A 14,175-nucleotide genomic window follows, 5' to 3' on the forward strand; every position below is an offset into this window, starting at 1 on the left:
AAAATCCCCATTTATTAAATAAATCTATTTGATAAATGAAATCCTCAAATTCAAAAACCCCTAACTTATCTCTAATCCTCCATTTAGCCTAATCCACCCCATCCACCCATACTAACCAAGCTTAGCCACTAACTCACCCACCCTCATTAATGCCATCCACTTGCACATCTCTAACACTTCTAATCTAATCCTAAACCCAAGCCTAATCCACCCCCTAATGTTGTCACATTCCTTAAACAAGTTTAAGACTTTCCTAATCCAAACCAAAGTCTCCCCTCAAAAAAACCCAACCACTAAGTCATGAGTGCTCTTACAAAACATAAAAGACTCTTACAAGCCCACTCATGACTCTTACATCCATCTTCCACACTCTTCCCTCTTCCACACTCATTCCTCTTACATCCCTCTTACATACTCAACCCCACTCATCATGCCTTTAACCAACCCTTTACCCTACCCTCTCACACTCATCCTCCTTGTGACAAGTGTCACCTTCCCATTGGTGCTAAACAAGCACAATCCATGTGCTCTCCTTTGAGTGCATCCTAGCCCTCCTTAAGCCTTCATCCATCCTTGCATCTAAGCCCTCCATCCCTCTACCCCTTAGCCTATAAATTGAATCCCATCCCAAGCCATTTCATCAATAATCTTTGACCTAAAGTTACCATGCTATTTTGAGAACCAAAGCCATCAACCATACCCTTATAATGCCAAATTGAGAGCTCACAAAGCTACCAATTTGCCATTACCCATCTCCATTGAAGCAGCTTTTGAGTATCTTGAGCATACATCCACAGCAAAAGGACACATCTACAGAATCAAGAAAGCATGGAGTGTTTTCTCTTGTGAGGTTTGCACTTCTTGTTTTCTTTCTTAGTCTAAGCATATATGTGAATTTAGTTTTTGGTTTGTGAATGTTTACTTTATTTGTTAATGTTCTTTGCATACTAATTCTTTTTCTACACCCCTAGTCTCAGCTACAGGAGTTCAAGTCTCCAAGTTCATCTTGTACCACATTGTTTGTCGCTTCGGCATCCCATCCACCATCTTCACTGACCACGGAGGTAACTTTAAAAATCTCAACATGGAAGAATTATGCACTTCCCTCGGCATCCATCATCGCTTTTCTAGCCCATATTTCCCACAAGGTAACGGACAGGCAGAGGCAACTAATAAAACCCTCCTCAAAATCCTAAAGAAAGTTGTCAATAATTCCGATTGTGATTGGCACCTTCAAATAAATCCAGCTCTATAGGCCTATCGAACTTCCTTCCGTACATCCATAGGCACAACTCCATACTCCATAGTCTATGGTTTCAAAGTGATATTACCTATAGAAGTTGAACTTCCCTCACTGCACATATCTTTGCGAGGGAAAATCTCAGATGAAGAATACAGAGTAGCTCGACTCACCCAGCTAGATCTCTTAGACAAGAAGAGACAACAAGCCTATGACCATCTCACAGTCTATCAAACTTGTCTCAAAAGGAATTTCAACAAGAAGGTGCTCCCATGACACTTTCAGCCAGGTGACATGGTCCTCAAAGAAAATATGAAAGTCCAAGTAGATCGAGATAAGAAAGGCAAGTTTGAACCTACATGGCTTGGTCCCTATGTGGTTACTTCCTCCTTTGGCTCCGGAGCCTATCAATTATCTACGCCAGAAGGAGAACTCTTGAATGATCCCACTAACATCATTCATCTCAAGAAGTTCTATGCTTGAAGATCCTTGGTATACCCAGCTTTTGAAAAATACGAAAAAAAAAACTAGTAAAGAGAAATAAGCGTCCAATGGTGAAAACTTGGCAATTCAAGCGCCTTGGATAGGTACCTTGGTGAAAACCTGGTAATTCAGGCACCTTGTACACTAAAGACTAATCCATTATCTATCACTATCCTATCCCTCATCCATCCACCCACTATCCCATAAAACACTTGCTTGTTCCCTTGGTGTTCCAATCAAATATCCAAAATCTTATGGAGCTTGTCAATACCTCCTGTACAGCTTGTAAATCTTGTACCAAAGCTTGTATTATACCTTGTAAATATTGTACCATACCTTGTATATATCCAAATCTTGTCCAAATCTTGTACCACATTCTAGCTTGTAAATAATCTTGTATCCTAGCTTGTATCCTATCAAATGCACACACAGAATCCCATTTTCCTTAAGCTTTTCACAAACCATCTACCTATCCACCTATCAACTATTATAGACATCCCATCCTTCACAAACATTTGCATCTCACAAAAAACCAAAACATGAACAAACTTGTACATTTGTAACATATCTTGGTCTGTCAGCTTGTACATCCTCTTTAGCTTAGTACCATTGTATCTATCCAACGTTCGTGTCAGTTTGTCCTTGATCAACATCTTGCACACATTGCACACCTTGGTTAGCTATTCCAATGCATCCTTTAGCTAGATCTCATGTCACCAAAGTGTTATCCTTCTTAGTTCACCTTGCCAGACACATCACTCATCCAGATCCATCAACTTAGGTGCTCTCTGATAGATCCTTGCAGGATATAGCTTTCCTCATGTCTGATTTTGGTCCGTTAGTACCTTGTCCTACCCATCTTGTTGGCAAACAGTTCTCTTTTGGATTTTTTCTTTCTTTTGATTTGGGATCTTCCCTTTTGGGTCTTGAAATATCTTTTCCAAGCAATCTCCTTGTTCCCTCCTCAAGGTTGCCATGATCTTCCATATCATGGTATGCTGCGAATGGGGCAATCAAAGCATAAGGTCTTGATCAAGTCTTTTGCTCGTTTTCTTTTTCTGCTTGTGGGTTACCTAGTGTCATTTCCATGCTGCTTCCTCTGGGATTCATGTGTGATACTGGGGCAATCCTTGCATGTTTGTTTCGAGTCAGTTCGTCAGTCCTCTGGATGGTTGGTGAAAAGGCCTTGATGTTCTTGGTAACCTTGGCAATTAACCAATAGTCCTATAGCAAATCTAGTGCTTAACTACATGGTGGTACTTCTCTTTGAAGTATCCCCCCGCTCAAAAAGCTCCAATGGATTCCCTTCATCTCCATTATCCCCCATCTATATCCTCCACCTCTCGCTCCTACCCCAGCTTATGCATCAGTATCTCTTTGAATCACTCCTCACGCTTAGCTTTAGGGATCCACAATCCTAGTCTTAGGGATCCACTAATCAAATCAATCCACCAAGCCTCATCTTTCGAGATCCACAATCCTAGTCCTAGGGATCTTCGAAACCCATCTTCCGCCAATATGAATCTTTGAAATCCTATTGCATCAGCTTTATCATTCTACCATCCATCTCCCTACCATGGATTCTTTTTATAGCGCTCCGCTCGTCCTCCCCCCCCCCCCAATCCTGGAAAGTCTTAAGCTTGCTTTACTGTTGTGCCCTTGATTTCCCTTCATCATTCTCCCATAGTGAGAGTTTGAGCTAATTCAGCCCCTTCTCTTTTCCAATCTGTGTCTTAGCTCATCTCAAATTCTTGTACTTTTCAAGAAGTTGTCGAGCCTCATTTCTCTCCCCGTCACCTTCTTGAGGGGGCATCATCTAAGTCTAGTCTCTCCTCTTCTTATCTGAGACTGGGGCAACCTTGTTGCTAAAACATCTTTTTCATGTCATCTTCATTCAAACTTCTTTGAAATAGTGTTGTCTCAACACTATGTCAAAGAGGGGCAAAATGTAGACACCTAAATTTGATTACACTGCTTTGGTAATCTAATTTAGCCATCTCTAAAGGAATCATTAATTAAATTCTTATTTAATTAATCCTTTGCCATCCCTAGTTGATTAATTTAATTAATCATCTATAGTCCTAATTGATAAATCAAATAATCTATTATTTATCAATTAAATCCTATTCTTATATCTAATTCCAAAAATCCCCATTTATTAAATAAATCTATTTGATAAATGAAATCCTCAAATTCAAAAACCCCTAACCTATCTCTAATCCTCCATTTAGCCTAATCCACCCCATCCACCCATACTAACCAAGCTTAGCCACTAACTCACCCACCCTCATTAATGTCATCCACTTGTACATCTCTAACATCCCTAATCTAATCCTAAAGCCAAGCCTAATCCACCCCCTAATGTTGTCACATTCCCTAAACAAGTTTAAGACTTTCCTAATTCAAACCAAAGTCTCCCCTCAAAAAGCCCAACCACTAAGTCATGAGTGCTCTTACAAAACATAAAAGACTCTTACAAGCCCACTCATGACTCTTACACCCATCTTCCACACTCTTCCCTCTTCCACACTCATTCCTCTTACATCCCTCTTACATACTTAACCCCACTCATCATGCCTTTAACCAACCCTTTACCCTACCCTCTCACACTCATCCTCCTTGTGACAAGTGTCACCTTCCCATTGGTGCTAAACAAGCACAATCCATGTGCTCCCCTTTGAGTGCATCTTAGCCCTCCTTAAGCCTGCATCCATCCTTGCATCTAAGCCCTCCATCCCTCTACCCCTTAGCCTATAAATTGAATCTCATCCCAAGCCATTTCATCAACAATCTTTGAGCTAAAGTTACTATGCCCTTTTGGGAGCCAAAAGCCATACCCATACTCTTATAATGCCAAATTGAGAGCTCACAAAGCTACCAATTTGCTATTATCTATCTCCACTATTGAAGCAACTTTGAGCATTTAAGCATACATCCACATCAAAGGACACATCTACAAAATCAAGGAAGCATGGAGTATTTCCTTTTTATGGGTTTGCATTCCTTAATTGTTTCTTTTGTCTAATCTCATATGTGAATATAGTTTTAGTTTGTGAATGTTTGCTTTAATGTTAATGTTCTTTGCACACTAAAATTCTTGTTCTACACTTCACACCACATGGCTTCATCTAAGGAAGAACTTGCATCCTTGGAGCTGTGTACTATGCCTTCTATTTTGATGGATGATAACACTCTTGTTGAGGTGTGTGGGAGAGGGTCTGTGGTATGGGGGATGGCACATTCCATGATGTTCCTTATGTACCCTCATTGTCAACTAATCTCCTATCAGTACACCAGATCACTCACACAGGTTTAGGCAATCGGGTTGAGTTCACTCCTGATTCAGTAGAGATACATGAGTTGCACAATGATTCTATAGTTGCAGTTGGGAGGGCAGATCATCAGTCACGACTCTATATGTTTTCTCACTTTGTTCTTGATCCTCCTTTGACTATTTTGCTCACTCACTTTAATGATGTGAGCAGATTATGGCATGACTAATTTGGCCATCTTAACTTTCACTACTTGCATTAGCTTAACCAATAGAGCATGGTCACATGGTTGCCTTCTACTTTGACATTAGAGTCACTTGGAATACATGATAGATCTTCTGATGGGTCAGATTCACTTGAGCAGTATTCTACCTCTAGTTTTGATGTAGAGAGTGATTCAGAGGACTCACCTCCTTCCTCTCCTAGTCATCATTCACAGGTTGATGATTCTCCTCTAGATTCTCCATCTTCTGGTCCACTTTGGGCTAGACCAACCTTGCAGTTTGCAGGTAATTGGGTTGAGGATCCATCAGACACCAAGCAGACTTGTTTACAATTCCAAGATGCTCTATATATCTTCATTGCTACTGCCTCAAATCCACAGTCCTTTCATGAGGGTTCTAGTATTTCTGAGTGGGATACAGCTATGCAGGAAGAGTATAGTTCCTTGATGAGGAACCACACTTGGGATCTTGTCCCTTTTCCTAAGGGAAGAAAACTTGTTCGATGTAAGTGGATCAACCGGACAAAATTTGCAAGCTTTGCTAGAGGTGCGGGATGCTTCATCTCTTGGGGGGGTCTCTTCCTCTCACTTGGAGTCCTAATTTTCATTGGGGAGTCTCTTTTCTCTCTCTTTTGGGGGAATTTTATGTACATGGGTACCTCATCAGGCTTGACTTGCCGGGACCCATTTCTACATCCACCTAAGCTTCGCTTATGGGGGGCTGTTAGTGTATTTTTTTATTTTTCCTATTTTGATAGGTTTTTCCTACACTTTTAATAATCTCACTTAAGTTAATAAAGCATGTCTTATTAGGTGAATGGTTGTGAGGTGTCACCTTCCTACATGTGAGCATCCATTAGCTATCTTGGGAAGATACTTTGCTATCTTTAGTCCAATAGATGGTTCCTCCTCATTGGTTGGTGTTGCCACCTCCTCCCTCTTCCTAGCCCATATAAGCATGCTACCTAGCTTGTATTTGCATCCCTTGTTTTTGCGTCCTCTTAATGCTATTTTGCTTCTAGAATTTTCATTACTCTCTTGGAGACTAACTCTATGATGCTATTTTGATTTTGTATCATTTGCATTGATAGTTTAGATATTTACTCTTTACACTAGTTTTTTGGGTTATTAATTTTATCAGATTCTAAGAATTTAGCATTTTGGTCAACTGGGTCAAAGTTATAACTCGTCAAACAAGGCTTCCCAGAATTTTGAATATTTTGCAAAAGCATGAAAACAATAAATTACCAACTTTGAGGGCTTTGAAATCCAGTCAAATGGACTTGAAATGACTCAAAATTTGAAAAACAAGCTCTCGGGTATGGACACTAGACACTCCCAAAGTGGTGAGTCATGAAACATTTCTAGGTGCTAGATATTTAGATGCAAACATGGCCTCCTGCCATTGTTTGACACTTAGGGTAAAATGCAAATTTGACAAACGCTCAAAACAAGACTTCATAGAATGACTCAGAATAGCAGTTTAACTTCATGGAACGAGTGGATATACTGAATGGAAGGTGCTAGAAGCATTAAACACCTCATGGGCCTCAAAGGTACAACTAGGTACATGTGCACGAAAAGCATTTATGGGACTCAATTTCTCAAAATTTTCAATATGTGACTAAAAATTGACCATGCAATTTCCAATCCCAACAGACTAGTTTAGCTCCTAAATATTTACCTTGCATTTTGATGTCCCTGATCCCTACACCTCCCTCATCTTTTGGTTTGAAATCTTATCCTAAGCTAATGGGGACATTCTTTTCTTTTCCTCTGTGCCCTATCAAAAGAAAGTCCTAAGGAGTGTATTGATTTCATCCCTATTTTATAGGGGGATCAATATGAGATAATTGATAAATAGGTTGTGCTTAAAGGATAGATTGTGCCATAGTTGCTCTACCCACAAAAGAGAGCATTTTTCTTTCTAGCGATCCATTTTCTTTTGATCTTTTTAAATTTTTTATCCCATATTTTTAAAATGTGTCCCTTTGTCTAAAGGGAGACCTAGGTATTTACAAGGTAAACTTCCTCTTTTAAAATTCAAAATTTGGCAAATCTACTACTCTAGATTAGGATGGGTGTTAAAGAAAAAGATTTTCAATTTGTCACAGTTAATCTATTAAATTTATGCACTAGTATATTAATTTAATATTTTTTTATATGCCTCCCATGATACTTTGTCCATAAAACATAGCTAGTGTCATCAACAAACTCTTGGTGAGTCATCAGATCTAGGTCACTAGTGACACACATTTATTTAATGGTATTATCATACCTAGCATTGTTTATTGATCTTCTTGAGGCTTCTACCATTAAGATAAAAAGAAAAATGGATATCAGATCCCCCTATCTAAGTCCCATACATATTCCAAAAAAGCCTTTGGGTGATTCATTTACTAGTATTGATGACGTAAGTGAGGATATGCATTAAAATTAGGGTACATTTTAAGAAACCCCCCCTTTAGAAAAGGTGTAAGGACTTGGCGAAAGGTGTACAACACTTGACAAAAAAATTTATTTTTTTGTGGCAAAAAAATTAGTTTACAAAGAAAAAATAATAATCTCCATTGGCAAATCATTCATAGTCTCTCGAACAATGTGTAAAATCTGGGCAAATTGTGTGATTTTAAAACCACAAAAAAATATACATTGGCGAATAAAAAATAATCATCATAGTAAAATATTAATTTTTTGGGTGAATCATTTCATTGTATTAGATGGGAAATACATACATTAGCAAATAATAATAACATAAATTTTGTGGGTGAATTAATTCATTGTGCTATTGCTAGACATAAAATATATACACTACAATTATATGGTTAAATTTTATAATAATATTTCTCATCTTAGTATTGTTCTCATAAGGCGTAAGTTAATCTTTAGAAAGAGGATTTGATACTTTAGGAACATAACATTTATTTTAGCATCTAGATTCAAGAACACCATACAATCTAAATTTTAAATGTAAATTCAATACCAACCATTTTCATCAGGTTATTTGACATGTATTAGTTTAAATTGAAAGGCTAGTGAAAGCCTTAAAGATGTAGACTCCATGCTACACCTAAATTGCTTGGAATTTTTGAGCTTTTCAATTCAAACTTGGAAATAGACATAAACTATACTTGATTAACAATTCAATCTAGGTTTGTTGCTAACTTGATCTTAATGAAGTTATGAGTTCTACCAAAATCAATTAGTTTTTCCATCCTTTGTTTCTTTATAACCTCCATGACCTAATGATCCATAAATAGGTTGGATGTTCCACACTTTGTATCACAAATATGGACAATTACTATTCCAATCAACTCATGATTGTCATACTTCTTGTTTGAAATAAAATATGCTGGAGAAGACTCCTTACTCCTTAATGCTCCAATTTATTATTTGTGAGCCTAGCAACTTACAACAATAATAAGGCACTTGATACAGATTGCTTTTGCAAAATTTGGGAGCACCACTTTCATTACCTATGGGTCATTAAGGTATAGGACAAATCTTCAAGAATTAGTAAGGTGGCATAGCTCACATTGAAATGTGGATGAAGCAGTTAAGCTTTAGCTTCAAGAAGTATTAAGGGGTAGGTCCATTGGATTGAGGTGATTATAATGATGATATGGAGCTCAAGTCATGCATAGACACATAAGTGTGGATGAAGATGAGGTATCACCAATAGGTATGGTAACAAGGCCTTCTATTCTTTGAGAAAGGAAAGTAGTTTGTTGATTCCACTTGACCTGTCATTCACTAATTCCACTTGACTTGTGTTGTTGGCATTTCATTCAGAAGGGTTGAAGGCTAATTAATTGATGGATCTACAAAAAATTTTCTATCTATTTTTAATGGAATCTACCATAGAAATCATTAATCCTAAGTAAAACCTTCCAATAACTAAAGCTTCTACAGCTCCAGAAAAGCATGACTGCTGAAACTCCTAAAGTCCTAATAGATTTGACAAACGCTCAAAACAAGACTTCATAGAATGACTCAGAATAGCAGTTTAACTTCATGGAACGAGTGGATATACTGAATGGAAGGTGCTAGAATCATTAAACACCTCATGGGCCTCAAAGGTACAACTAGGTACATGTGCATGAAAAACATTTATGGGACTCAATTTCTCAAAATTTTCAATATGTGACTAAAAATTGACCATGCAATTTCCAGTCCCAACAAACTAGTTTAGCTCCTAAATCTTTACCTTGCATTTTGATGTCCCTGATCCCTACACCTCCCTCATCTTTTGGTTTGAAACCTTATCCTAAGCTAATGGGGACATGCTTTTCTTTTCCTCTGTGCCCTACCAAAAGAAAGTCTTAAGGAGTGTATTGATTTCATCCCTATTTTATAGGGGGATCAATATGAGATAATTGATAAATAGGTTGTGCTTAAAGGATAGATTCTGTCATAGTTGCTCTACCCACAAAAGAGAGCATTTTTCTTTCTAGCGATCCATTTTCTTTTGATCTTTTTAAATTTTTTATCCCATATATTTAAAATGTGTCCCTTTGTCTAAAGGGAGACCTAGGTATTTACAAGGTAAACTTCCTCTTTTAAAATTCAAAATTTGGCAAATCTACTACTCTAGATTAGGATGGGTGTTAAAGAAAAAGATTTCCAATTTGTCATAGTTAATCTATTAAATTTATGCACTAGTATATTAATTTAATATTTTTTTATATGCCTCCCATGATACTTTGTCCATAAAACATAGCTAGTGTCATCAACAAACTCTTGGTGAGTCATCAGATCTAGGTCACTAGTGACACACATTTATTTAATGGTATTATCATACCTAGCATGGTTTATTGATCTTCTTGAGGCTTCTACCATTAAGATAAAAAGAAAAATGGATATCAGATCCCCCTATCTAAGTCCCATACATATTCCAAAAAAGCCTTTGGGTGATTCATTTACTAGTATTGATGACGTAAGTGAGGATATGCATTAAAAGCAGGGTACATTTTAAGAAACCCCCCCTTTAGAAAAGGTGTAAGGACTTGGTGAAAGGTGTACAACACTTGACAAAAAAATTTATTTTTTTGTGGCAAAAAAATTAGTTTACAAAGAAAAAATAATAATCTCCATTGGCGAATCATTCATAGTCTCTCGAACAATGTGCAAAATCTGGGCAAATTGTGTGATTTTAAAACCACAAAAAATAATACATTGGCGAATAAAAAATAATCATCATAGTAAAATATTAATTTTTTGGGTGAATCATTTCATTGTATTAGATGGGAAATACATACATTAGCAAATAATAATAACATAAATTTTGTGGGTGAATTAATTCATTGTGCTATTGCTAGACATAAAATATATACACTACAACTATATGGTTAAATTTTATAATAATATTTCTCATCTTAGTATTGTTCTCATAAGGCGTAAGTTAATCTTTAGAAAGAGGATTTGATACTTTAGGAACATAAAATTTATTTTAGCATCTAGATTCAAGAACACCATACAATCTAAATTTTAAATGTAAATTCAATACCAACCATTTTCATCAAGTTATTTGACATGTATTAGTTTAAATTGAAAGGCTAGTGAAAGCCTTAAAGATGTAGACTCCATGCTACACCTAAATTGCTTGGAATTTTTGAGCTTTTCAATTCAAACTTGGAAATAGACATAAACTATACTTGATTAACAATTCAATCTAGGTTTGTTGCTAACTTGATCTTAATGAAGTTATGAGTTCTACCAAAATCAATTAGTTTTTCCATCCTTTGTTTCTTTATAACCTCCATGACCTAATGATCCATACATAGGTTGGATGTTCCACACTTTGTATCACAAACATGGACAATTACTATTCCAATCAACTCATGATTGTCATACTTCTTGTTTAAAATAAAATATGCTGGAGAAGACTCCTTACTCCTTAATGCTCCAATTTATTATTTGTGAGCCTAGAAACTTACAACAATAATAAGGCACTTGATACAGATTACTTTGCAAAACTTGGGAGCACCACTTTCATTACCTATGGGTCATTAAGGTATAGGACAAATCTTCAAGAATTAGTAAGGTGACATAGCTCACATTGAAATGTGGATGAAGCAGTTAAGCTTTAGCTTCAAGAAGTATTGAGGGGTAGGTCCATTGGATTGAGGTGATTATAATGATGATATGGAGCTCAAGTCATGCATAGACACATAAGTGTGGATGAAGATGAGGTATCACCAATAGGTATGGTAACAAGGCCTTCTATTCTTTGAGAAAGGAAAGTAGTTTGTTGATTCCACTTGACCTGTCATTCACTAATTCCACTTGACTTGTGTTGTTGGCATTTCATTCAGAAGGGTTGAAGGCTAATTAATTGATGGATCTACAAAAAATTTGCTATCTATTTTTAATGGAATCTACCATAGAAATCATTAATCCTAAGTAAAACCTTCCAATAACTAAAGCTTCTACAGCTCCAAAAAAGCATGACTGCTGAAACTCCTAAAGTCCTAATAGATTTGACAAACGCTCAAAACAAGACTTCATAGAATGACTCAGAATAGCAGTTTAACTTCATGGAACGAGTGGATATACTGAATGGAAGGTGCTAGAATCATTAAACACCTCATGGGCCTCAAAGGTACAACTAGGTACATGTGCACGAAAAACATTTATGGGACTCAATTTCTCAAAATTTTCAATATGTGACTAAAAATTGACCATGCAATTTCCAATCCCAACAGACTAGTTTAGCTCCTAAATCTTTACCTTGCATTTTGATGTCCCTGATCCCTACACCTCCCTCATCTTTTGGTTTGAAACCTTATCCTAAGCTAATGGGGACATGCTTTTCTTTTCCTCTGTGCCCTACCAAAAGAAAGTCCTAAGGAGTGTATTGATTTCATCCCTATTTTACAGGGGGATCAATATGAGATAATTGATAAATAGGTTGTGCTTAAAGGATAGATTGTGTCATAGTTGCTCTACCCACAAAATAGAGCATTTTTCTTTCTAGCGATCCATTTTCTTTTGATCTTTTTAAATTTTTTATCCCATATTTTTAAAATGTGTCCCTTTGTCTAAAGGGAGACCTAGGTATTTACAAGGTAAACTTCCTCTTTTAAAATTCAAAATTTGGCAAATCTACTACTCTAGATTAGGATGGGTGTTAAAGAAAAAGATTTTCAATTTGTCACAGTTAATCTATTAAATTTATGCACTAGTATATTAATTTAATATTTTTTTATATGCCTCCCATGATACTTTGTCCATAAAACATAGCTAGTGTCATCAACAAACTCTTGGTGAGTCATCAGATCTAGGTCACTAGTGACACACATTTATTTAATGGTATTATCATACCTAGCATTGTTTATTGATCTTCTTGAGGCTTCTACCATTAAGATAAAAAGAAAAATGGATATCAGATCCCCCTATCTAAGTCCCATACATATTCCAAAAAAGCCTTTGGGTGATTCATTTACTAGTATTGATGACGTAAGTGAGGATATGCATTAAAAGCAGGGTACATTTTAAGAAACCCCCCCTTTAGAAAAGGTGTAAGGACTTGGTGAAAGGTGTACAACACTTGACAAAAAAATTTATTTTTTTGTGGCAAAAAAATTAGTTTACAAAGAAAAAATAATAATCTCCATTGGCGAATCATTCATAGTCTCTTGAACAATGTGTAAAATCTGGGCAAATTGTGTGATTTTAAAACCACAAAAAAATATACATTGGCGAATAAAAAATAATCATCATAGTAAAATATTAATTTTTTGGGTGAATCATTTCATTGTATTAGATGGGAAATACATACATTAGCAAATAATAATAACATAAATTTTGTGGGTGAATTAATTCATTGTGCTATTGCTAGACATAAAATATATACACTACAATTATATGGTTAAATTTTATAATAATATTTCTCATCTTAGTATTGTTCTCATAAGGCGTAAGTTAATCTTTAGAAAGAGGATTTGATACTTTAGGAACATAACATTTATTTTAGCATCTAGATTCAAGAACACCATACAATCTAAATTTTAAATGTAAATTCAATACCAACCATTTTCATCAAGTTATTTGACATGTATTAGTTTAAATTGAAAGGCTAGTGAAAGCCTTAAAGATGTAGACTCCATGCTACACCTAAATTGCTTGGAATTTTTGAGCTTTTCAATTCAAACTTGGAAATAGACATAAACTATATTTGATTAACAATTCAATCTAGGTTTGTTGCTAACTTGATCTTAATGAAGTTATGAGTTCTACCAAAATCAATTAGTTTTTCCATCCTTTGTTTCTTTATAACCTCCATGACCTAATGATCCATAAATAGGTTGGATGTTCCACACTTTGTATCGCAAACATGGACAATTACTATTCCAATCAACTCATGATTGTCATACTTCTTGTTTGAAGTAAAATATGCTGGAGAAGACTCCTTACTCCTTAATGCTCCAATTTATTATTTGTGAGCCTAGCAACTTACAACAATAATAAGGCACTTGATACAGATTGCTTTTACAAAACTTGGGAGCACCACTTTCATTATCTATGGGTCATTAAGGCATAGGAAAAATCTTCAAGAATTAGTAAGGTGGCATAGCTCACATTGAAATGTGGATGAAGCAGTTAAGCTTTAGCTTCAAGAAGTATTGAGGGGTAGGTCCATTGGATTGAGGTGATTATAATGATGATATGGAGCTCAAGTCATGCATAGAAACATAAGTGTGGATGAAGATGAGGTACCACCAATAGGCATGGTAACAAGGCCTTCTATTCTTTGAGAAAGGAAAGTAGTTTGTTGATTCCACTTGACCCGTCATTCACTAATTCCACTTGACTTGTTCTGCTGGCATTTCATTCAAAAGGGTTGAAGGCTAATTAATTGATGGATCTAGAAAAATATTTGCTATATGTTTTTAATGGAATCTACCATAGAAATCATTAAGCCTAAGTAAAACCTTCCAATAACTAAAGCTTCTACA

Source organism: Cupressus sempervirens, chromosome 10 (assembly GCF_028749045.1).
Source record: "Cupressus sempervirens isolate cs-2001-9-10 chromosome 10, ASM2874904v1, whole genome shotgun sequence".
Taxonomy (NCBI): domain Eukaryota; kingdom Viridiplantae; phylum Streptophyta; class Pinopsida; order Cupressales; family Cupressaceae; genus Cupressus; species Cupressus sempervirens.